Source organism: Rhipicephalus sanguineus, chromosome 1 (genome assembly GCF_013339695.2).
Source record: "Rhipicephalus sanguineus isolate Rsan-2018 chromosome 1, BIME_Rsan_1.4, whole genome shotgun sequence".
Classification (NCBI taxonomy): Eukaryota; Metazoa; Arthropoda; class Arachnida; order Ixodida; family Ixodidae; genus Rhipicephalus; species Rhipicephalus sanguineus.
In genome coordinates this window covers 79,673,053-79,699,242 of record NC_051176.1, presented here as the reverse complement: position 1 = coordinate 79,699,242, position 26,190 = coordinate 79,673,053, and the positions used below count along the sequence as shown (strand labels likewise).

The following is a 26,190-nucleotide window of genomic DNA, read 5'->3' as shown; positions in this document are numbered from 1 at the left end:
CAACCTATTTATGGCCATAATTTTATTTCTCGACGCGCTCAAGATGCAGCTGCAAAGCCCTGCGAACTGTGTGACGAGGTGGCCGAGAGGTTAAGGCGATGGACTGCTAATCCATTGGCCTCTGCCCGCGTGTGTTCGAATCCCATCTTTGTCGTAATTTTTTTTCTCCGGCACGTTTTTTTTTTTGTTTTCCGCGACCCACCACGAAGCTAGATAAGATAGACAAGATAGATAAGCGTGCGATCTATCAATTGCTTGTTTCCTCCTTTTTATGGGAGTTAGCGACGACTTGGTAGACGATCGTTACTTGCAGTACCGTATACACTCGTTTTTATTCAGACGTCATCGCAATGCGGCCGCAATTGGGGGGTCGAGAACCCGTTTGCCGTGAAAAGATTAGAGCGGGCGAAACCAGCTGCGGTATAACCTTTCACCCGTCTTCGTGCGTTCACATCAGGCAGGCAACGCTGGCAAGCTAATCTTTGCAGCGTTTTATCAAGTTTCTTTCTCGAAAGGGACATATCAACTAACAAGGCACCGCAACTTTGAGAATGGTTTTCCATTCGTAGTTGCGTGCCTCGATGTGGCTTCGTGGAACGTCGGAACGCTCAAGTGTTTTCTGACTTGTGTAGTATGTTGCACAAGTTCCGTCTTCTCAAATATATGCAGGCAGTCTGCCAAGGCGAAGGAAACAGATAAATGTACGATTAGCACGTCAGCTTACGCCGCACCGGTACTGCACCGCTATGTGTGTGTGTGTGTGTGTGTGTCTGTGTGTGTGCGTGCGTGCGTGCGTGCGCGTGCGTGCGTGCGCGTGCGTGTTTTACTTAGTTGAGGGTAAATAATTGGAAGTGCTTCGTAAGGGAGAAAGCGCCTTTAATTATAAAACAGGGAGCGATTGAAACTCGCAGCAGGCACAACTAACAAAATAAAAAAAAGGGTGTTGGCCTCTGCGCTGTGCGCCAGGACAACCACAAATTGCACCCGAAATGATATGAAAGAAAAATAGCCCAGGTATTTTAAATGCGAAGCATTTCTTAGCGAACCTTTGGCACTTCGAGCGTTTCTATCTATCTATCTATCTATCTATCTATCTATCTATCTATCTATCTATCTATCTATCTATCTATCTATCTATCTATCTATCTATCTATCTATCTATCTATCTATCTATCTATCTATCTATCTATCTATCTATCTATCTATCTATCTATCTATCTATCTATCTATCTATCTATCTATCTAACCGCCTACGTCTAGGTGCTCTAATGATCACCTATTTAACGTGGTGTAGACCAAAATTGGCATGGGAAGGTAAGAGGATTTGACGAATATTCCTGTCGGGTCATGACACGAATAACGTGAAAATCCTGCCGCGTACGTCGTCAAACCCTTTCTTCCAGACAAATGTGGCACATACCCGTTCACCACGGGCCGTGGTGTACGGGTATGCGTCACAGGTGATTGACAGTTTATATCTACCCAGTAACGGCGAGAACAGACATTGGTAATTTAAATGCGAGAGCGTTAAGAAAAACTGACATCGGCAGCGTTGACCCGATGGATGGAAAGAATAAGAATTATCATCACAGCAGTAATAGAACCCAAGCATTCTGCGTGGCAATCGGGTATTTTACCGCAGAGCCCTGCCAAGTGTATAAACTGGCTTGGAAAAACACCCTATGCAGGCGTGATGTCGGTGCAACGTCAATTGTGGTTGTGGTGCTGGCTATCTAATGCTACAAGAAAGCAATAAACACTACATATGTACTCCTTCGATACAGGCCTCATATCAGATTAACGTATGTGGTTCCAGTGTTGCCTCCGCTTTATAGCAGTCTAATAAACATTACACTTGTAATCCTATGATTCAGCAAGCTATATTGAAGCATTCCTCGACCCCGGAGGAATACATTAACGAAAGTTACGTATGATATTCACATGATTGCGCCATAAAGTGCACTTATTTTCCATAATACTGACGTATGTACTCTAACGTGAGGGCTGACGTTACGTCGCCAGTGTTGTAAGCCCACGATGTGCACAAAGCTACTACACTTACACGAACACGTCGATCCACCTCGTAACGCTTGACTCAAGGCCATAATATACAGCATAGAAGTACTCGCTGACTGCTTCGCATGAAATGATTCCCACAACCCGTGGGATCTTTCGAATTTTTTACTTTAGGAGCTGGCTCTCCGGGTTCTTAAGTTGGGGCAAAGTCCCGCGCCGTAAGCGTAACCTTACTTCCAGATGCGACCGCTATAGGCGCAGCTCGCGCGAAAGAGAAGTCTTCTTCCTTTTGTGCTTCGAGCGCCTTGATGATGATATTAATGCAGGCGAAACCACATATAGCATAGCCAACTGTAACTTGCGCACGCTCGTGCGAAACAAAACTCTTGTTTCTCTTGCTCTTCGAGCGCCTTGATGATGATATTAACGCAGGCAAAACCACATATAGCATAGCCAACTGTAGCATGCGGCGCTCGCTTCACTCCAGCAGTGCGCTTCGATACTAATAACATGAACGAAGAAGACAAGGCAGCGTAGCCCCGGGGTGGGTATGAGGCATACGGCAGAGGATACACCAACAACAACAGCGAAGGGCTCGCAAGGGAGCACCCTGCGGTGAGAGCTCGCGAGGCCGCAGAGACCTCAGCGTCGTGCGGACCCCGAGATACAAGCCAGCGAAGCCGAATCAGTGCGGAAGCGGCGGCAACAGAACCTCGAAGAGGTACGGGTGCGGAATGCAGCGGCCAAGCGCCGAAAGCGGTCGCTACCTGAAGTTGGTGGCGCCGACACACGCTTCAAGCGCGATTTCCTCGACCACACGTTCGGCCACAGCTGCAAGGTCTGCGACCGCTTGTGGTTCCACAACAACCTGACCACATTCGCTACTATAACAACGTGTGACGTCTTTATATTACAGTAGAAGAATTGTACGGATCATTCACGATTTACCCGATTATCTCCAAGCCAGCTCCTCAATCACCATTCACTTCGTGGATATGGCGTGATTTTTTAGACGAGATGCCTCCCCTAGGGTATATAAATGACAAGTGCAAATTTTATGTGTATACGTACGGCCGTGCGCATATCAAGGACAGCAGATGCCACCGATGCAAGTAAAAAGCCAGGGCGCCATGTCTTGCGCGATCGGCCGCCCGCGCCGACAGAAAACTTCGCAAATTCGGTCGTAACCATTGGACACATGCATACAATGGGCACCGTGCATACGTTAGGAACCGCCACAGTCGCGCGCTGCCTCCAGCGCCAAAGCGGCCGCGGCAGCAGATCTGGCGGGATAAGGGAGCAGACAACGCAGGCGGCGGCAAGCCCCTGCGCCGTGCTTTGGTGATTCGCTTGAGGCGTTTCCTTTCCCGTTCGCTTCCAAAAGACGTCAAATTGTTAGCAGCTGTCCGAGAACGTAGCGTTAGCGCGGGTGCTTCTTTTCGCCAGACCTCGTGTATCCTGAGGCGAACGCGACAACATAAAATGCATGAGCTGGCGGAAGACAACGGAGGTGACGAGCCCGTTGAGCGAAACTGCGCATGTATAACGCGGGCCTCCTCGCTCACTAAACAATCACAGCTTATCACCCTCGGGCTAACGCGGCAGCTTGAAACTGGCGATACCAGCAATTGCACTGTCACGGCCACTGAATGAAAAAAACGCTTTCCATCGAACGGCCACGGCGCTGCATTCACCGCGCTGACGTAATCAGTGCAGCCGAGTTCGTCGTCGTGGCTCGTGTTTTATGCCATGGCACTGCAAAGCGTGCCAATTATTATTACGTTTGGATACAGAGAGCTACGTGATATAGTTTCCTCCGAGGAGGTAACCTGGAGAAGGGCAGGGACCTCCTCGAAGCGGGGCACGTTCACGGCTTCGTGGAAGAGGTGTTGCTCGGCAGATCAACAATCACGGGCAAATGCAACTCCAGAAAGAAAAAACCCCATCTATTTACAAAACTCACTTTTGGCGTCGAACGAGTGCGATCCACCGTTCACGCCGATTCCGTTCATATTCTCTAAATGGAAACCGGTAAAAACGCGTGCCCAGAGAATTCCTTTAGGGGTTATTGCAACCAACAATGCAGCAATTATCCCTGGAGTTCAACACTCCTACGAACAGCGGAACCGGCACAAAACGAACTGCCCGCGAAAATACCTCGCGCCGTCACAGCGGGAGCGTGGAGCGAGCAGGGGTGCAATCGCGGAGCAATGTTGTATGCTATATTATTCTTATCGTCCACCACCTGCTGCTGACTGATCGCGTTGATAACGCGGACGTACCGTCGCTCTGGTCACTAGCCCAGCACAAGAAGCACGAAAAATGTAGTCATCGTAAAAGGCATAGTACCTCGACTTCACCACATTGCGAGCGCGTCAGAGCATCCCGCCAAATCTGCGCTTCTTGCCGCTAGGGACGCCGAGCGGAGTTACGTCTGCACGGAGCCTATAGCCGTCGCTACTTCTGGGCAGACCCGACAGATTGGTCTTGTCCCACCACGATATTAATGGGAAGAAGCGTTGCACCGAGTTCATTTGAACAGCAAACCGATGGACATGGCGATCACGATGACTTTAGCAAGTCATCGTGACCGCCGTCTTCACAAGCTCGACCCAGACATGCACGTTAAAATACCGTCAACCATGAAAAGGTGCAATACAAGCTTACTGCATAGATTACGACTATAGTGTGGCGTTCACTCATCACTACCCACATCATTTCGGCTGTCCTGAGAGTCTGAACTGCGAGGTATGTGGCACTCCTGAGACCACTGAACACCTCTTGTGCGTCTGCCCGCGATATACCATACAAATAAAATCGATGGCCACCACCTTGTTGAAGTTTTTCAAGAATGAAGTATAGGATAATGTTCTGTTGGGACCTCTACCTCGTCACCAGCGCAGTATTCTGAAAGTTCTGAACAAGTTCCTGCGCCAGACAAAACTCGTAGACAAGATACTGTAAAACGTACAAGGCTTTCTTTCATCACCACCTTCACCCTAAACCATATCAACACTTTCTATCCTCTCTTTCCCATCCCCTCCCCTCTCCTAACGCTGAGTAGCAGGTCAGAAAATTTATTCAGGCCGACCTCTCAGCTTTTCTGTCATAATAAATCTCTATCCCTCTCTCTCATTATTGTTGTGTCTAACAAAGGAAAACGAGCCCTTAAAATTCCTTTTCTTTCGTTCATTCATGGCAAGAGTATTGTTGTGGCAGACTTCATGCCTTCCGGTGGTATGCGTGGGATTATTGGTCAGCTGCCAGCTCGTTAAAAGATCACGTGCTACGTGACGCCAGCAGGCAGAAAACAGTGTTCCACCCTCGCCGTCATGGCTACGAACGGCGCTGATTAACACTCCCAAGTTTTAAATGCACAGGTATCCCGATTAAGTGGACGGGAGGATGACCGACGCCGTATAGCTCAATTGGTAGAGCATCGGATGCGTTATTCGAAGGCTGCAGGTTCGGTCCCTGCCTGCGGCAAGTGAGGTGAGGTTCGGTTTCTCGAACCCCGTGCTCTTTTCTACAGACCATGTAAATGACATGTAATTGGCAGAGGCGTTTGATTCGGCACGACCACACTTGAACGCTAGCACCGTTATTTGGGTGATAACCAATGCCTTAATTCTAACAACAAGCCACCTTGCCCTTTCATCAATTGTGTAGGAAAGGGGGGCTCATAACCCCTGTAAAGAGAGAAGAAACCGCACATCACCTTTCAATAGGGTTCTTTTTTGTCTTTTCTTTTTCTTATTTCTTGTATCTTGCTGCTGTGTCACTCAACAATTTCAACAAAGCAGACTGGTGGGCTATAGATTATTCGGTACTGTATAGCTTGAGGTTTGCCGCAAAGGAACAACACAGGAGAACAGTAAACGCGAGAATGCCACAGTGCTGTGTCCTTGTATTTTACACCTTCCTGCGGCGTTTGTTTGCGCTAAACTTCAAGATATGCACGAACTTATTCCGGCGTATAGCGGTATTCCATTTTCTGCAGCTTTTCAGCAATAGTCTTTGTTCGAAAATTTTTTTGATCTCTTCAAGGCTCCTTCATCGCCTTTGTCTGGTTTGGTTTGGTACCATATGTTAACGCGATAGCGTTTAAGAGCTCGTTTCACAGAAATTTGGTTGTGAGCGAAAAATCAGCGTTCTCCATGAGCCAGAATTCGAGAAAGATACAAATAAATAAATAATAAAAAATTACACCATTTCCCACTAAAGGGGACCACGAAACGGTGCGAAGCCGGAGCACTTGCACGATCGCGTTCCGTTGGCGTTCGTTGGGCATGCTACCGACCTCGCGTCGTGGAACGCGAAGAAGAACGCAACACGCGTCTTGTCTTCCCTCTAGACTGGCCGCTAATTCCCGCAGGGCGAGCGGGGAACGCGGTCGACAGGAGCGCTTGAAGGGGGTAGCGTAGGAGAGGAGAGAGAGGGGGAGGGGACGGGCATGCGCTGGCGCTCATCGCGGCGTTGCGCAGGAGAGAATTTCGGCATGTCTAGCCCGCGTTTTAGAGGAAGAGGGGACAGGAAGAGGAGAGAAGGGAAGTGGAGAGGGGGAGGGATGGGGGAGTGGAGAGGGGTTGTGTGGAGAGGGTATGGGCACGCGCAGTAAGGGTGGTCACGCCGCACACCACCACCACCACCACCCCCACCACCACCGGTTTGAACTCCGCTATAAGATGCTTGGCATCTAAAAATCTGCGGTTCGAGTGTGAAACGAACCCAGTACTCCTGCGTGGCAAGCTAGTGTTCTACCACAGAGCCACGGTGGTGCTGGAAACTGTTTAAAAAAAACACTATATGAATGTCGTCTAGTGGGAGGAGTCTCCTTAACGCATGTACTATTGCGTTGCAGAAGCGTAGAATCGCTCCAGGCGTCAAAGCACGTGCATTGCGCAACGAGTGGTGAGTTTAAAGACCCACCAGTTACAAAGCGCACAGGTATATTTGATCATCATTAATAGCAAGGCATCAACAAAGTGTGCAGCTGTGCGGGTGCGCGTGTTGCCTTACGGACGCGTAGTGGGCACTTCGCAAATCTACCGCAGTAGGCAATCTAGGATAGCCCTGAAAAAGCCAATATGTTACGCGCACAGACATACGCTTCCTTGCCGTACGGTTTCCGCTGAGAAGCGACGCCAGGCTAGCGATTGAGAAGGGGATGCGAGTGGGACCTGAATTACGCTTGTCGCGTTCTGCTCTTGACCTCGAAGGTGATGCTTCCTCCAAGTTTTTGTTTATCCCTTCAATAGTCATTAGCGCCAGTTAAACTTATCAATTAAATTGTTACGCTCTTGTGTCTTTCGTGCTTTTTTGAACAACAAAACAACTAGGGTCGTCCATGAGCATAACCTTTGTTTCAACCTTTCTAAAAGTGGATGCGAAATATGCAGATTAATCGAAGAAAGAAACCTGCATCTATAGTGATTAATCGCTAAGCCGGTTAATGATTAATCGTTAAGCGATTAAAAAAGTGAATCGACCATCCCGAGGCCATGGAGCGTTGCCGCGCTGCAGATCACCGCGCGTGCTGTGCCTTTGGCTTTGTTGGGAACTTGGGCGCCGTCTAGTCAATCACCTGCCAACGTTCGGTATTCGAACGCCCGCGTTCCGAACAACCACGTACACGCCCTCGAAGATCAGGTATCTTATGTTCCACTTTTCTTCCACCGCCTGCGTGGTCGCACAATGACCAAGTGTTAGTAATAATAATAATCAATCAATCAATCAATCAATCAATCAATCAATCAATCAATCAATCAATCAATCAATCATTTATTTAACGTGCCCAGGAACAACCGTGAGGTCTTTGTGCAGGCGCACGCAAAAATAAAATCAATAAAAATAAACAATACAATACAGACAGTCTTCAGAAATAAAAAGAGCAAAAACACGTAGACAAAGAGAAATGAACACTAAAGGGGAGGAGTAAAATAAGACAATATGAGAAATATTGAAGGGGAATAAAAAATTAGATTGCACATATACAACTATGCGGAAAGACGGAGAAGGGAAGACTTTGTACACTGTGCCATACTATGTCAAAACAGTGCAAAGCTCGGATAAAAACAGTGATTGTGGACTATGAAAAACGTCAAGATCAAGAAAATTAATATTATAAAGACTTTGTATTCTGTGAACGGTAGAGTGTTGGAAGAAGCAGGCGGGTACATGAAACGGTCTGTTCTCTCTGGTTAACTTACGCGGAATTCGAAAATTAACACAATTGAGAAGTACAGGGCAGGATATGAAACCGTGGACTAGCTTGTAGAGAAATAAGAGATCAGAACGATTTCGTCGGCAGTGAAGTGATGGCAGTGATAATGACTCAGCAGTATTTGAACGAGATCCAGAGTCATTTTTAGCAAAGCGATGGTTATATATGCTGAGGAATTTTTTCTGAACTCGTTCAATGGTGTTACCGCTGGATTGAGCAATGCCATTCCATATCACGGACGCATACTCAAGTTGCGGAAGACATATTGCCGTGTACAATTTGTGTAGGGCCATGGGAGACCTGAATTCTCGAGATATTCTACAAACACATCCGAGAGAACGAAGGCCCCGCATAGCAGCACGCTTAACGTGAGAAGAAAAGTTTAACGCGCTGTCAACAACAACACCAAGATCACTGATTTCATAAACCTTGCATAACGGCACAGAATTGACAAAGTATTGAAATGACACGCTAGATGTTTTGCGAGTGATAGACATGAATTTTGTCTTTGCGGTATTTAGAGAAAGGTTATTGCCGTTGCACCATTCGGAAAAAGAACACAAATCTGACTGCAACAAGCGACAGTCGTTAACTGAATGAATTTCCTTAAATATCTTGATGTCATCGGCATACAAGAGGAAAGAAGAATTACGAATGGCAAAAGAAACATCATTAACGTAAATTAAAAATAGGAGTGGGCCTAATACCGACCCTTGAGGGACCCCACTAGTCACTTTATACAAAGAAGAGGTTTGGCCATTTACGGCAACATAACAAGATCTATTGAGCAGATAGCTGTGCAAGAGATTCACAATCGACAATCGACGTCAAAGTTCGCAAGTTTAACCATAATCAGTGTGTGGCTGACTACGTCAAAAGCCTTGCTCAGGTCACAGTAGATTACGTCAACCTGTCCTCTCTGAGAAATAGGTGTGGAGATCTGCGTCATGAAACTAGCAAGATTTGTGGTAGTTGAGCGGCCAGCAAGAAAACCATGTTGATTTGGAATCAGTGAGTTTTTCACACTAAAAGACAATATTTTGTGAAGAGCCAGTTCGAAGATCTTTGATGTGGCACATAGTAGAGAAATCGGGCGATAATTAGAAACATCTGTCTTAGAGCCCGACTTAAATACTGGGAAAACACGAGCAGTTTTCCACATGCTAGGAAATGTGGAAGTGTCCAGGCAGTTATTAAATATCGTAGTCAGTACTGGGACAAATATAGTACCATATGCTTTTAGTATGGCGGAGGGGATGCCATCTGGGCCACATGATAAGGATGGTTTTAAGCGCTTAATGCATTCGCTGATAAGATTTTCATCCAGCGACAAAGCACTGGATGAGCTAACTGCCTTGGGCTGTTGTCTGATATCAGTGCTGGAGTCTGAGGCCTTATAAACGGATGAGAAATGTGTGGCAAAACAGTCAGCGACGGCATGCACTTCTACCCCATTTGAGTCTAGTAGTCTGAAGGACTCTCCGCTTTTGCTAGACCGTTTACGCACATACTTCCAAAACTCAGCCGGCCTGTCAGAGGCGCTTTTTTCTAAGAATTGAATGTACGAACTATGATCCCGTTTATATAGGCGTTTAGAGAGAGTTCGAAAAAAGCTGAACTCTTCCTTCCACTCGCTGGATGGAGAACATTTAGATTTCCTGTGTGCGTGATCTTTATGCTTCAGTGCACTGATAAGTTCAGATGAGAACCAGTGGGGATATTTACGTTGTTTAGGTGTATACTGGGGAATAAAATTAAGCATGCTGCTCAGTACAAGCTCCGTAAACCGATCAACCTGGTCATCAACATTAGGTTTGTCAGTAACCTGTGACCACTCAACGGTGGACAAGTGATGATAGAGGCCCGTGTAATCACCTCGCTTGAACGCAAATCTTGGAGATTTGTTTACGTAACTGCTGTAGCTCGTTGTTTCGGCTGATGCAGATAATCTTACGTTAAGTGGTGGGTGGAATTTGTCCGGACGTACAAGAGAGATGTTGGAGCGGGAAACTTCAAGGGGTTGATCGTTTGACACACACAGGTCTAAGACGTTGCCACTGGAATTGACGACTGAATTATGTTGCACTAGGGAATTAAACGCCAGAAAGTCCAAGAGCAGGCTGCACTTTTTCTCTGTGAAATGAGTGTAATGAGAAAAGGTAAGCGTGCTCCAGTCAATTCCAGGTGCATTGAAATCCCCAAGAACAATAATTCTGTGCCCACTATGAGAAGATATCACAAGTTCAATAGAAGACATGACATCGTGAAACGAGGCAGGGGAAATGCTGGGCGGTAAATAGAAGCATCCAATCAACAATTTTTCACGGCGCTCAAGGTTGATTTCTAGCCAGATCGATTCTTCGATAGTTTCTAGGTCTTTCCGTCTAACGGATTTCAGTGAATTGTCAATGGCAATCAGCACGCCACCGCCTTTCTGTTTGGTTTCACTGAAATCTCGGTCACGGCGGAAGGTGGTGTAAGTCGGGGGAAAAAAGTCCGATGAGAGAATTTCAGTGCCGAGCCAGGTTTCAGAAATAGCGATAATAGGAAAACAAGACGAAAGAACATTAGAGAAAAACTCCAGTGTCTTGGTACGCAGACCCCGAGCATTTTGGTAGAATATGTCTACGTTACACGGCACTTTCGTTTCCAGTCACTTGCTCAGAGGGATGAAGCATGTCATCGCGCAGCTCCCCACGAAATGGCTTGAAGAGGCATCCGAGGGGCCACATCGAAGGGTCATTCAGGCGTTGTAGCGTTTCCTCGTCAACTTCGATATAGAATGAAGAATATGACTGGAATCTTGTTTGAAGTCGCCGGCAGGAAATGGGAGACATATCGAATGAAGCAATATGTTTTTTGATGTCAGCAGCAGTGGTGTCCGGGCTCAGCTTCGTAACAAAAATGGCCTTTGGCCGTTGTGGCTGTTGTGGCCGCTGAGCTACAGATATAGTGGATGTCTTCAATGCTCCAAACGAGGCGGGTTTCTTCTTTCTTACACCCTCAGTTACCGCTGCAGAAGAGGCTGTCGCAGGCATCACACTGACACGCTCGGACGTGTCTACGTCACATGGCGGCGAATTCGAAGATGAAAGAATTTTGGACAGAGGCTGTTCAGAGTACGCAGGTTGCTTGGAGGTCACAGATCGGCCAACGGTCACCTGCTCTGGAGGGATCACAGGCGCCTTCACTGACACGGCGGCCGTGCGGCGCGTCAGCTCCTCACGCAGGAAGCGGACCTCTGCACGAAGGGAGGCGACCACACGGGCTTGTTGTTCAACACCGCGGGAATGATCCTTGCGGAGGCGCTCGTTTTCTTCGCGTAGTTGGGATACCTCGTCGCTGAGGAACGAGATTCCCTCCAACGCGTCGAGGAGGAGGCGGCGCAGCCCGGCGAGCTCACCACCCGTAGGGGCACACGTGGAGAGGGAACCGGTTTGAGAGCAGCTGCAGGGCTCATCGCTGCACGCCGCCGAGTTGTCTTCGTTAGGCTTACCAGAAGAACTGCTCAGATCACATAAATTGCAGCAAAATGAGCGCGATCCAGACTTCAGAAGTTGCAGCTCTTCATCAGGCCAGGTTACACACTTCGCATGAACACGTTTAGAACAACTTTCACAGCGGAAAAACTGCTGCTTACCGAAGAACGGGCAGGAGCATAGCAAGCATGCATCCCGACTGGGAGCAATAATAATAATAATAATAATAATAATAATAATAATAATAATAATAATAATAATAATAATAATAATAATAATAATAATAATAATAATAATAATAATAATAATAGTAATAATAATAATCATAATAATAATAATCAATCAAACGTTTATTTAACGTGCCCAAGAACAACCATAAGGTCTTTGTACTGGCGCACGAAAAAAAAAACAAAACAAACAAACAAAGGCCAACATTCATAATAAAATATCAGGGATAAAAAACGTTATAAAATTGCACATATACAGCTATGCGCAGAAAAAAAAAAGGTCAACAGTGTACGAGGCTATGTAAGTACAGTGCAAAGCTCGGAGCAGAACAATGACTGGGAGCTGTGAAAAACATCTAGCTCCAAAAAGTAAGCATTGTAAAGACGTTGTATCCTGCCAATGGTCGAATGTTCACAGAGGCAGGCGGTTACATGAAAAGGTCTATTCTCTCTGGTCAGCTTACGTAGAATTCGGAAATTAAGACAGTTGAGCAGTACAGGGCAGGATATGATACCATGCACAAGCTTGTAAAGAAATAACAGATCAGCGCGATTTCGTCGGCAGCAAAGTGATGGCAATGATAATAATCCAGCAGCGTTAGAACGAGATCCAGAGTCATTTCTAGCGAAACGATGGTTGTAAATGTTTAGGAATTTCTTCTGGACTCGCTCAATGGCGTTGCTGCTGGAATTAGGAATGCCATTCCAGATCACAGATGCATACTCTAGTTGAGGAAGACATAGCGCGGTGTACAATTTTCGGAAGGGCACAGGAGAACGGAATTCTCTAGACATTCTGCAAACACAGCCTAGGGTGCGAAGACCCCGCAAAGCAACACGCTTAGCGTGAGCAGAAAAGTGTAAGGTGCTATCAAAAAGAACACCTAGATCATTGATCTCACATACCTTACACAACGACACAGAATTGACAGAATATAAAAATGGCACACTAGATGTTTTTCGAGTGAAACTCATTACCTTGGTTTTTGAAATATTTAGGGAGAGGTTATTGCTCCTGCACCATTCAGAAAAAGAACACAAATCAGATTGCAGCAAGCGACAATCGAGAACTGAATGAATTTCCTTAAACATCTTTATGTCATCGGCATACAAAAGGAAAGAATTCCGAATGACAGAAGAAACATCATTAACATAAATTAAAAAGAGGAGTGGGCCCAGTACCGACCCTTGAGGAACCCCACTAGTAGCTTTGTACAAAGAGGACGTTTGGCCATTAACGGCAACATAACATGATCTATCAAGAAGATAGCTATGGAGGAGATTCACAATTGAAGAATCAACATCAAAGTGTGCAAGTTTATCCACAAGCAGCGAATGGCTGACAACGTCAAAAGCTTTGCTGAGGTCACAGTAAATAGCGTCAACCTGTCCTCTCTGCGAAATAGGCGTGGAGACTTGCATCATGAAACTGGCAAGATTAGTGACAGTTGAGCGGCCAGCGAGAAACCCATGCTGATTCACAATCAATGAATTTTTTACATCAAAAGACCATATTTTGTGAAGAGCAAGCTCAAAGATTTTGGATGCGGCACAAAGAAGCGAAATAGGGCGGTAGTTCGAGACGTCACTTCTACAGCCAGACTTAAATACTGGGAAAACACGAGCAGTTTTCCTCATGCTAGGAAAAGTTGAAGTATGCAGACACTTATTAAATAGGGTAGTCAATACTGGTACAAGTATACTGCCATAGGCTTTTAGTATGGCAGAGGGGATGCCATCTGGGCCAGCTGAAAAGGATGGTTTCAGACGCTTAATGCATCCTGAAATGGAATCTTCATCTAGCGACACAGCATCAGCTGTGCCAACTGCCTTAACCTGTCGACCGTTACTAGCTACAGAGGCTGGAGACTTATAAACAGATGAGAAATGCATGGCAAAACAGTCAGCAACGGCTTGAACTTCTACTCCATTTGGGTCCAGTATCCTGAAGGACTCGCCACTTGTGCTCGACCGTTTGCGCACATACTTCCAAAACTCAGCCGGCCTGTCAGACGCGCTTTTTTCTAAAAATGAAATATATAGACTGTGATCCCGTTTATAAAGGCGTTTACAAAGAGTACGAAAACGACAGAATTCTTCCTTCAAATGAGTTGATGGAGAACATTTATACTTCCTGTGTGCACGATCTTTATATTTCAGTGCACTTATAAGTTCTGATGAGAACCAGGAGGGATATTTACAATGATTAGGTGTATACTGGGGAATGAACTTGCGCATGCTGTTCAAGATAAGTTCCGTAAACTGATCGACTTGATCATCAACATTGGGTTTGTCAGTTACCAGTGACCAATCTGTGGTGGACAAGTCATGGTACAAGCCAACATAGTCACCTCGCTTGAAGGCAAATCTGGGCGTTTTGTCGATTTTTCTGGGAAAGCTTGGTTTTTCTGGTGAAATACAGAGTGTTAGTTTGAGTGGTGGGTGAAATTTGTCAGGACGAACAAGAGAGATGTGAGAGAGTGATACTTCGATAGGTTGATTATTAGAAATACACAGATCTAAGACGTTACCACAGGAATTGGCAATACTATTGTGCTGCTGTAGGGAATTAAAAGCGAGAAAATCTAACAATACGCTGCATTTGTTCTTTAAGAAATGATGATAATGAGAAAAATTAAGTGTGGTCCAGTCAATTCTACGTGTGTTAAAATCGCCAAGTACAAGAATTTCGTGCTTCTTATGTGAAATTACTACATTTTCAATAGAAGAGACGATCTGATTAAAAGCAATTGGTGAAACGCTAGGCGATACATAGAAACATCCAATCAACAATTTTTCACAGTGCTCAAGACTAATTTCGACCCAAATTGATTCAGAAATTGTTTCTATGTCCTTGCGTCTAACAAATCTTAGCGAACTGTCTATAGCCATCAATACACCACCACCTTTTTGTTTAGTTGCACAGAAGTCCCGATCACTGCGGAAGGTGGTGTAGTTCGACGGAAGATAGTCGCAGGAAGGAATTTCACTGCACAGCCACGTTTCAGAAATCGCAATAAGGTAAAAAGAAGACGAAACAACATTAGCAAAGAATTCGCGCGTCTTAGTGCGAAGACCACGAGCGTTCTGATAAAATATATCCAAATTACACGGCACCGTTGCAAACGGGTGCGCACTCTGAGGGATGGAGCATGTCTTCGTGGAGGACCCCACGGAGTGGTTTGAAAATGCAACCGCACGGCCACATTGACGGGTCATTCAGACGTTTCAATGTATCTTCGTCAACTGTAACGCAGAACGAGGAGTAAGAGGGATATTTTGTTTTGAGCCTCCGGCAGGAAATGGCAGAAAGGTCAACAGACTCAATGTGTTTCTTGAGGTCAGCAGATGTAGTGTCAGGGCTCAACTTGGACACAAATATAATAATAATAATAATAATGATAATAATAATAATAATAATAATAATAATAATAATAATAATAATAATAATAATAATAATAATAATAATAATAATAATAATAATAATTGGGGTTTTACGTCCCAAAACCTCGATATGATTATGAGCGACGCCGTTGTGGAGGGCTCCGGAAATTTCAACCATTTGGTGTTCTTCAACGTGCACCTAAATTTAGGTACACGGGCCCTGAGCATTTTGTCGCCATGGAAACGTGGCCGCCGCAGCCGGGAATGAATCCCGCGACCTTCGGATCAGCAGTCGAGCACCATAACGACTAGACCACCGTGGCGGGTCAAATGAGCCAAGTGATGCTCTCGCATTGCAATAGAGATGATTTAGAGTAATGTTTTCTAGCTCAGTGTAGTACTCTCACGTTCTGTGGTACTATTTAGGCTGCTATGGGAGAGGTACTGTTTAGAAAAGAACATTAGGGTAGCTACGCTCTAGTGGTGCGAAGACTGAGGAAACAGCGATATATATATATATATATATATATATATATATATATATATATATATATATATATATATATATATATATATATATATATATATATATATTAGTACGCACACGTTTAGTACTCGTGGCAGTGTAGTCAGGTTACACACACAGATAGGTTACCCACACATTTGATATCGCATTTCACTGTGATGATATGGCGCGGTATTACTAGATTGCACGTGACATGGAGAATAAAAATTATTAAAGATATAGAAATAAAGCATAAAATCAGAGCTACGTTTTATCTATACTTCTTTCCAACCGAAACGTAATCACATGCTAGCATTATACTGCAAACAGGTCGAGATCGCAAAGAGAAGAAGATGGTACACAGCACTAAGATCATTTTTTAGCTTTTAAGTTTTTTAGTTACCCCTGCAGGGTTGCCACTGACTTTCAAGTAAATGTCGCCAAACGAAGAGCAAAAAGTCGCCAAAAGTCGCCATTTTTTTACAAATTTCGCCAAAAAAATCGCCATTCTAGATATGTGCGGCATACTTAGTAATAACAATTTCCACTCACGTATAGCCCCGTAGAATACAGTACCATCCAAGGCCCTTAAATTATATATTGACGTTTCTCAATGCCAGTCGTATCGCCCGCTTCACCATGGTAGTGCATGGTGCTGCTTCTCCGCCTAGCCGCAAGATGTGCGTGGTGGCGCAAGGATGAATGAATGAAGCGCTCATGATATCCTTCCATCCCTGTCCGCTCGTTTCAAAGGTAAAAGTGTGGTAAACCTTGGGCGAAAACCGTTGTTTGTAGGCAGCTTTATGTATACCCTTATATGAATTAAAAGGATTAAAAGGTTTATTCAAGGTAACACGACAGAATTCTTGCAGGAACCGATCATTAGTGAGTCTTACACCTTTTAAGTGTGAACTAATATGATAAAGGACGCCACCGACCCTTCCTTATAGTCACTTATATCTACACATGTCAATCCGATGCGTTATTAATGAACAGGTAGACAATGTAAAATGTTATATAGCAGTTGTTTTCATTGTACAGGCTCACCGAGAACAGTGGAAAATGCCTCAATAAATATTTTTTTATTGCAAAAGTAGTCGGGTATCCGCCTCTCTTCGCTATTCCAAAACAGTCTTTACGAGCTAAATTGGGGGTACTACAACAGTGAATAAGTCGCCAAGCTATTCAGAACAGTTGGAGCTTTGGCGGAAAAAATGGTCGGAACACGCGACCAGCCCGTCGTCTAGCTCCTTCAGAAGCGAAACTTTAGAGAAGCTTAAAGCACCTAAAGCCATAAACGTATAGTCAAACACTGGCCCCTGGCAGTTTGCAAGGCAGTCCTCTGACTTACATTTTGCTAGAATGTTGCTGGGGGACGTTCCAATACCTCCTGCATCTAGATGGGATCCCGGATTAAGGATTCCACTCACCGATCTTCTCACAGAACATCAAATAAACGTTTTATTTTCTCTGTAGATGAATTGAGAAGATACGAGTTACAGGACGGACATGCCGAATGACGCGTAATGTGCACATTCTACTCATGGGTCTAAAACCAAGGAAAATACAGAGAATGTTGCCGCTCATTCGTTGGGAAGACACTGAGTTTGGGATGCATAACTCAGTGGAGACCTAAGCCGAAAATCGCCAGAAATTCGCCATGTCGCCATTGATAATTTTAGGTCGCCACGGGCCTCTCAAGTTCGCCAATTTGGCGAAAAGTAGCCACCATTGGCAACCCTGTACCCCTGCCATGCTATTCAAACTTATGAAGGTTGTCGTTTCGAAAAAACCTTTTGATAAAGAAATCCTGGGATCCCTGTTGAAGCTTTTTCTTGAAGTTATTAACTTTGAATTCAATAATAATCATTGCATTCAGGTCAGTGGTACTTCAATGGAAACTCGAATAGGCCCGAATTATGCTAATATCTCTATAGGTATTTTGGAGTATGATTTCTTATCGAGTACCGACTTACAAACTTTTTTTTTTATAAGCGATTTATGGATGGTTATCTTCTTGATTTGGACACATGCGGAGGAGAACCTCTTGAGGTTTATAGACGCATTTAATAATTTTCATCCTTCAATCAAACTGTTGCATAATTGCTCCTGACTTTCTCTCAACCTTCTAGACGTCGCTGTTTCGCTATCCCAAGGAAAACTGCTGACTGAACTGTATCGCAAGCCTACTGACAAAAACCCGCTTCTGCATTTCGAGAGCAGCCGTGTACGACATGGCAAGACCGCCGCTCCCTCTAGTCAGGCCCACCGCCTGTGTTCCCACCGCGAAGATTTCACATCTGGTTGCGAACCACTTAAATCTTACCTCATTAAACGGCAATATGCATCAACTTTAATTGATGACGAAATATGTCGAGCAGATAAACTGAACAGAGCGGAAATTCTGAGCGGGAACCGTTTGCCCGAAAAACGGAATAGCACCATCTTGTACTAACGTACTCAGCATCAGCGCCACGTACAATCTATATTAAAACGCCACCATATATAACATCCTTGCTCAAAGTGTACATCTCAAGAATATTTTTCTTGAACCACCTCGCGTTGTGTACCGACGTTCTGAGAATCTCCGAGACTTATTCGCATCATCAAAAGTAAAGGAGCACGAAATAACTGACTGTGCACCCAGCAACAAAGCACGTTGCATGGTGTGCGTACATTTGGAAACTACCCAGGAAGCCACAAGCACGGTTTCAAACTTCACCCTTAACACTCGAGGTTCATTTAATTGCGATAGCTGTAACGTTATATACATGCTTGAGTGTGCCGTCTGCAAAAAAAAAAAAGGAAAAAGAAAGAAGAAAAAGAAGAAAGGCAACAGTAAATTGGCCAAACAGAAACTTCATTTCGGTTACGCTTCAACAACCATAGCTCGGATGCTAACGCGCTTCCTACCCTGCCATTATCAAAACAAATTCGCTTACCTGAATATTCCTTTGAGAATATCTGGGCCACTATACTTGAGTCAGGCTTTCGTTTTCATCGCGATAGTTAAACCCGCTAGTCTTACCTAATCTATAAGTTTAACACCGTCTTATCTGGTATGAACGAAAGCACAGGCACACTTACAAGCGTTCCCACTAAGCATCATTAGTCATAACCACGCCTTCCTCGGGATAATATTATACGCAGCTTTGTTTTTAATAACCTTTGTGTTTCGTCTACGATTACGCTGCCACTATTTTCCATAGTGTGTGTAACAAACTACGTGTTATTGTACATGGGCCACTAAAGGTTAGATCATTCATCCAGTGCCCGATCGTGGGAACTGAGTAGTGCGCATCATGTGAGATATGCCTGCGCTGTGTCTCACCGCTTTTTTTTTCTTTTTTTAATGTCATTGCAGGAGTAACTAAAAAACTAAAAAATGATCCTAGTGCTGTGTGCCATGTTCTTCTCTTTGCGCTTTCCAACGGTTTGCAGTATAATGCTAGCATGTGATTACGTTCCGGTTGGAAAGAAGTATAGGTAAAAGCGCAGTTCTGATCTCATCCTTTATTTTATATTTTAAATATTTTTTATTATTTTCCTGCATGTCACGTACAATCTAGGAATAGCGCCATATCATCAGTGTGTAATGCCATGCCAACAGTGTGGGTAATCTATCATAACATTGTGTAACTTGACTACGCTTTCACGAGTACGAAATGTGTGCGCATGAATCTATGAGGACAGACTTTTGGGCTAGTTGGTTCGTTACGTTCATTGAAGCCATAGCGCTGATAAGACAGGGACCACAGAAAGAGGACAGGACGTGCTGTCCTCTTTCTGTGGTCCCTGTCTTATCAGCGCTATGGCTTCAATGCATGAATCTATATCTACTGGGTGTAATCCTTGCGTTCTGATTACCGTACCCTCGTGATCAGCTTCCCCAGTGGGACGGCTATTTTTTGTTGCCATTATTGCTATCAATCACTGCCATGAAACCATCTCATGTAAGCGTGTTTATAAGGAAACCCACTACGACGTACTTGTAGCTTTGACAATGTCTGGTCCACCAGACGAAACGTTAGTGAATATACTGTGATATATATATATATATATATATATATATATATATATATATATATATATATATATATATATATATATATATATATATATATATATATATATATATATTGCATTATATATTGCTTGAAACATGAAGAAAGACTGGGAAAAGCGGACAGGGCATGGCGCTCATCTGTCTCTTTTCCCAGTACTTCTTCATGTCTCAAGCATTGCGCCAGAAATAACATGTATAGCAAACTTAGGCACTAACTCGCCTAGGAGCAAGTTCTTCTAGAGTTCATTTATTGAAGCCATTAGATGGCTACTTGGAAAAGTGTTGCAGGTCCCCTTTGTTCATATGCTTTTGAACTGTTAGCTAATTGCGATTCGAGCGCTTGCTCACACACACACACACACACACACACACACACACACACACACACACACACACACACACACACACACACACACACACACACACACACACACACACACACACACGTCGAGACATTAAAATAAATGTAATGTTCTTCATTGTGGCTGTTTTATTCACATTCTTAACCGAATAGGCTGTAAGCTTCTTCTGAAACAATATACATAATGTAGCTCAGAAGCTGAATGTATGTCGTGTTGTGCAGCAAGTAGCAAGTAAAGCTCGCTACGCGGCACCATGTGCATTCAGTAGTCGTCGCATGATTGATCGCGGCCAAAATAAACCAACTTATTTTTGGCCATAATTTTATTTCTCGACGCGCTCAACATGCAGCTGCAAAGCCCCGCGAACTGTGTGACGAGGTGGCCGAGAGGTTAAGGCGATGGACTGCTAATCCATTGGGCTCTGCCCGCGTGGGTTCGAATCCCATCTTCGTCGTAATTTTTTTTTCTCCGGCAAGTTTCTGTTTTTTGTTTTCCGCGAACCACCACGAAGCTAGATAAGATAGACAAGATAGATAAGCGTGCGATCTATCAATTGTTTATTTCCTCCTCTTTATGGGAGTTAGCGACGACTTGGTAGACGATCGTTCCTTGCAGTACCGTATACACTCGTTTTTATTCAGACGTCATCGCAATGCGGCCGCAATTGGGGGTCGAGAACCCGTTTGCCGTGAAAAGATTAGAGCGGTCGAAGCCAGCTGCGGTATAACCTTTCACCCGTCTTCATACGCTCACATCAGGCAGGCAACGCTGGCAAGCTAATCTTTGCAGCGTTTTATCAAGTTTCTTTCTCGAAAGGGACATATCAACTAACAAGGCACCGCAACTTTGAGAATGGTTTTCCATTCGTAGTTGCGTGCCTCGATGTGGCTTCGTGGAACGTCGGAACGCTCAAGCGTTATCTGACATGTGTAGTACGTTGCGCAAGTTCCGTCTTCTCAAATATATGCAGGCAGTCTGCCAAGGCGAAGGAAACAGATAAATGCACGATTAGCACGTAAGTTTACGCCGCACCGGTATTGCACCGCTATGTGTGTGTGTGTGTGTGTGTGTGTGTGTGTGTGTGTGTGTGTGTGTGTGTGTGTGTGTGTGTGTGTGTGTGTGTGTGTGTGTGTGTGTGTGTGCGTGTGTGTGTGTGTGTGTGTGTGTGTGTGTGTGCGTGCGTGCGTGCGTGCGCGTGCATGTTTTACTTAGTTGAGGGTAAATTATTGGAAGTGCTTCGTAAGGGAGAAAACACCTTTAATTATAAAACAGGGAGCAATTGAAAGTCGCAGCAGGTACACTAAGAAAATAAAAAAAAGGGTATTGGCCTTTGCGCTGTGCGCCAGGACAACCACAAATTGCACCCGAAATGATATGAAAAACAGCCCAGGTATTTTAAATGCGAAGCATTTCTTAGCGAACCTTTGGCACTTCGAGCGTATCTATCTATCTATCTATCTATCTATCTATCTATCTATCTATCTATCTATCTATCTATCTATCTATCTATCTATCTATCTATCTATCTATCTATCTATCTATCTATCTATCTATCTATCTATCTATCTATCTATCTACGCCTGGGTGCTTTCGCGATCGCCTCCTTAGCATGGTGTAGACCAAAATTGGCATGCGAGCGTAAGAGGGCTTGACGAATATGACTGTGTGGCGATGACACGAGTAACGCGAAAATCCTATCGCTTACGTCGTCAAACCCTTCCCTCCATACACGTGCGGCACATACCCGTATACGACGAGCCACGGTAAGCGGGTATGCGCCACAGGTGATTGACAGTTCATATCTTACCAGGAACGGCGAGAACAGACATTGGTACCATTAGAATGCAGCGCTAAAGGAACACAAACACATGGAGCCAAAACAAGGACGGGGGCTGCCTCGTTCTCGCTGCAATGTGTTTGTGTTCATTTAGCGCTACATTCAAATGGATCCGTACCAACGAGCTCTCCTCAACACCCTCTTAGGACATTGGTAATTTAAATGCGAGCGCGTAAAGAAAAATCGACATCAGCAGCGTTGACCCGACGAATGCAAATAATAAAGATCAGGATCCCAGCACAAATCGAACCCAAGCCTTCTGCGTGGCAGTAAGGTATTCTACCACGGAGCCACGCCACGTCTTGAAACAGCTTTGGAAAACGGCCCTATGCAGGCGTGATGTCGGTTCAGCGTCATTTGAGGTTGTAGTGCTGGCTCGCTAATTTTATAACAAAGCAATAAGCATTACATATGTACTCCTATGATACAGCCGTCATGCCGAGTTAACGTCAATTGTGGTTTCAGCGTTCGCTCCGCTTTCATAGAAGTCTAATAAACATTATATTTGTGTACCTGTGATTTAGCAGGCTATATTCAAGCGTTCGTTAGACCCCGGAGGAAAACGCTAACGAAAGTTATGTATGGTATTCACATCATCGCACCGTCACGTACACTTCAAAGAAATAAGGTCAAGAGCAGGGGCGTAGCCGTGGGGGGGGGGGGTTGAAACTCCCCCCGAAGTTTTTCGATTTTGCATGTTCCAGGGTTGCCACTGACTTTCGAGTAAATGTCGCCAAACGACGAGCAAAAAGTCGCCAAAAGTCGCCATTTTTTTACAAATTTCGCCAGAAAAGTCGCCATTCTAGATATGTGCGGCATAGCTAGTAATAACAATTTCCGCTCACGTATAGCCCCGTAGAATACAGTACCATCCAAGGCCCTTAAATTATATATTGACGTTTCTCAATGCCAGTCGTATCGCCCGCTTCACCATGGTAGTGCATGGTGCTGCTTCTCCGCCTAGCCGCAAGATGTGCGTGGTGGCGCAAGGATGAATGAATGAAGCGCTCATGATATCCTTCCATCCCTGTCCGCTCGTTTCAAAGGTAAAGGTGTGGTAAACCTTGGGCGAAAACCGTTGTTTGTAGGCAGCTTTATGTATACCCTTATATGAATTAAAAGGATTAAAAGGTTTATTCAAGGTAACACGACAGAATTCTTGCAGGAACCGATCATTAGTGAGTCTTACACCTTTTAAGTGTGAACTAATATGATAAAGGACGCCACCGACCCTTCCTTATAGTCACTTATATCTACACATGTCAATCCGATGCGTTATTAATGAACAGGTAGACAATGTAAAATGTTATATAGCAGTTGTTTTCATTGTACAGGCTCACCGAGAACAGTGGAAAATGCCTCAATAAATATTTTTTTATTGCAAAAGTAGTCGGGTATCCGCCTCTCTTCGCTATTCCAAAACAGTCTTTACGAGCTAAATTGGGGGTACTACAACAGTGAATAAGTCGCCAAGCTATTCAGAACAGTTGGAGCTTTGGCGGAAAAAATGGTCGGAACACGCGACCAGCCCGTCGTCTAGCTCCTTCAGAAGCGAAACTTTAGAGAAGCTTAAAGCACCTAAAGCCATAAACTTACAGTCAAACACTGCCCCCTCGCTCGCGGTTTGCAAGGCGGTCCGCTGACTTACATTTTGCTAGAATGTCACTTGGGGACGTTCCAGTACCTCCTGCATCTAGACGAATTGAGGAAATACACACGAGTTACAGGACGGACATACCGAATGATGCGTAATGTGCACATTCTACTCATGGGTCTAAAAAATAATACAGAGAATGCTGCCGCTCATTCGTTGGGAAAACACTGAGCTTAGGATGCATAACTCAGCGGAGACCTAAGCCGAAAATCGCCAAAATTTCGCCATGTCGCCATTCATAACTTTAGGTCGTCAAGGGCCTCCCAAATTCGCCAATGTGGCGAAAAGTAGCCACCATTGGCAACCCTGGCATGTTCATATATACACGCACACATACAAACGCACGCACAAACATACAAAAAGGATGGGTGAACCCCCTCCCCCCTCGAAAAAAATTTCTGGCTACGCTTCTGGTCGAGCGCACGCTGGAGCGCTAACCGCGCCGACCAAACTCGGCGCTCGGCAACAGCACTTGGCATGCTTTCTCCTCACGATGTCGCCGGCGCCGCCGGGTCTGGCGCGAAAGCTGCGCGCAGTGACTATTCTGTGGTCCAGACCACAGAATAGAGTGCAGCTTTATTCTGTGGACCAGACCACAGAATAGAGTGCAGCTTTATTCTGTGGTCCACACAATAAACTTGCGCGCTGTGGGCTGTGCGGAAATGTTCTGTAGCCCAAGCAGCCCACCTCTCTTGACGACGGTTTTCTGTCACAAATTGCAAGGGTTCATTCTGTGGTCTGGTCCACAGAACAGGCGCTGTTAATGCCCTCAGAAGGAACTGAACCCACCCCATGAAGACTTCGATTTGCCAACGCTCGAGCTCCCTTGACGACAGCTTCTCTCGCGAATCTCAATATGTGCTCGCCGTTTTGTGAATCGCTATTGAAGACGCGTATGCGTGAAAGATTCCAATGTTTTGACATATGCCAGTATTGATATCAGCCGCAGATAAACTTGTTATTGTGAACGGAAGCAGCAAAACGAAGGCGTATAATGATAACAAATGACAACGGTTCTAAAATTTCGTGAACCTGATCTATCGCGTGCGGAACACTAAAGTCACTTTCACCACAGTACGTTTGTGTCATGTGAAAAAGTGCACAAACATTTGCACGGGAGACTCGAACTTTGAGCAATCCTTCTGAATGGGCGCGGCCATAAATCACCCGTAAAAGAACGCTAATGCCACCGCGAAAAGAAAACAATAATAACAAATGACAGCGTGTATAAAATTTTCTGGCCTTGATCCATCGAGTACGCAACGCTTAAGCCACTTTCGCCGCAGTACACCTGTGTCAAGCAAAAAAAAAAGCGCAGTAAGATTGGCGAGAACCTACTAGTTGTCACTGGACACAGCACACATTGTCACTTAATTAGATACACTTGCACGCGCCGTATAATTACGAGTACTTGTATGATCGTCAACGTCTGAAAACTTTACAGAAACAGCTAAAATAGCCCCTTAATCTCAGTCCACTTTTTTTGCACGACATTAATGCACTGCGGTGAAAGTGACTGAACTGTGTCCTGACGCGAGAGATCAGGGCCAGACTATTTTAGTAGTGTCGCCCTCTGTCATTATGATTCCCTTCTCGCGGTGGCGTTGACGCTGTTCTTAAGGAGATCTGTGGCTGTGTTCGCACAATCGGGGGATCGCTCAAAATTTGAGACTCCCGTGCAGATCTTAGTGCACATTTTCTTTTTGCATGACACAGATGTACTGTGGTGAAAGTGACTTAAGTGTTCCGCTCTCGATAGATCAGGTCCAGAAATTTTTAGAACCGCTGTCATTTGTTATTATACGCCTTCTTTTTGCTGCTTCAATTCACGACAAGTTTACCTGCTTTGGCATGTCAGACCAGCAAGCATGCCAAAGGTGGGCTTCGCCTTCGTATTTCGAACCTTTCATGCATAAGCGTCTTCCATCTCGCGTACTATGCCCGGACATGGCCTCCTTGGTCCGGACTTATTCACAAAGCTGTGAGCGTATATTGAGATTCGCGAGAGATTCTGTGAATTAGACCACAGAATAAACTCTACCAATTTGTGAGAGAAACCCGTCGTCAAGAGAGGTGGGCTGTTTGGGCTACAGCGATGTCTGGTGCGCACGGTCCACAGCACAAGTCTAGGGTGGCTCTAACAAGTCTCTTTGGTGTGGTCCACAAAATAAAGCTGCACTTTATTTTGTGGTCTAGTTCACAGAACAAAGCTGCAGTTTACCCTGTGGTCTGGTCCACAGAATAGATTGGGACTCTATTCTGTGGTCTGGTGCGCAGAAACCGTCGTCAAGAGAGGTAGGCTGCTTGGGCTACAGAACATTTCAGCACAGCCCACAGCGCGCAAGTTTATTGTGTGGTCCACAGAATAAAGCTGCACTCTATTCTGTGGTCTGGTCCGCAGAATAAAGCTGCACTCTATTCTGTGGTCTGGACCACA

At 45.0% G+C, this 26,190-nt stretch overlaps 1 long non-coding RNA gene and 2 other non-coding genes across 8 annotated transcripts in view; 2 read left to right on the top strand and 1 right to left on the bottom strand.

The window, feature by feature from the left end:
• The window catches only part of LOC125758113 (uncharacterized), a 56,820-nt gene that overhangs the window by 14,780 nt on the left and 15,850 nt on the right, over positions 1-26,190 (bottom strand). The window lies entirely within an intron of this gene.
• Trnas-gcu (transfer RNA serine (anticodon GCU)) lies at positions 73-154 on the top strand. Its single transcript has one exon. It is a non-coding gene; the product is annotated as a tRNA-Ser (tRNA).
• On the top strand, positions 20,635-20,716 carry Trnas-gcu (transfer RNA serine (anticodon GCU)). The gene has a single exon. It is a non-coding gene; the product is annotated as a tRNA-Ser (tRNA).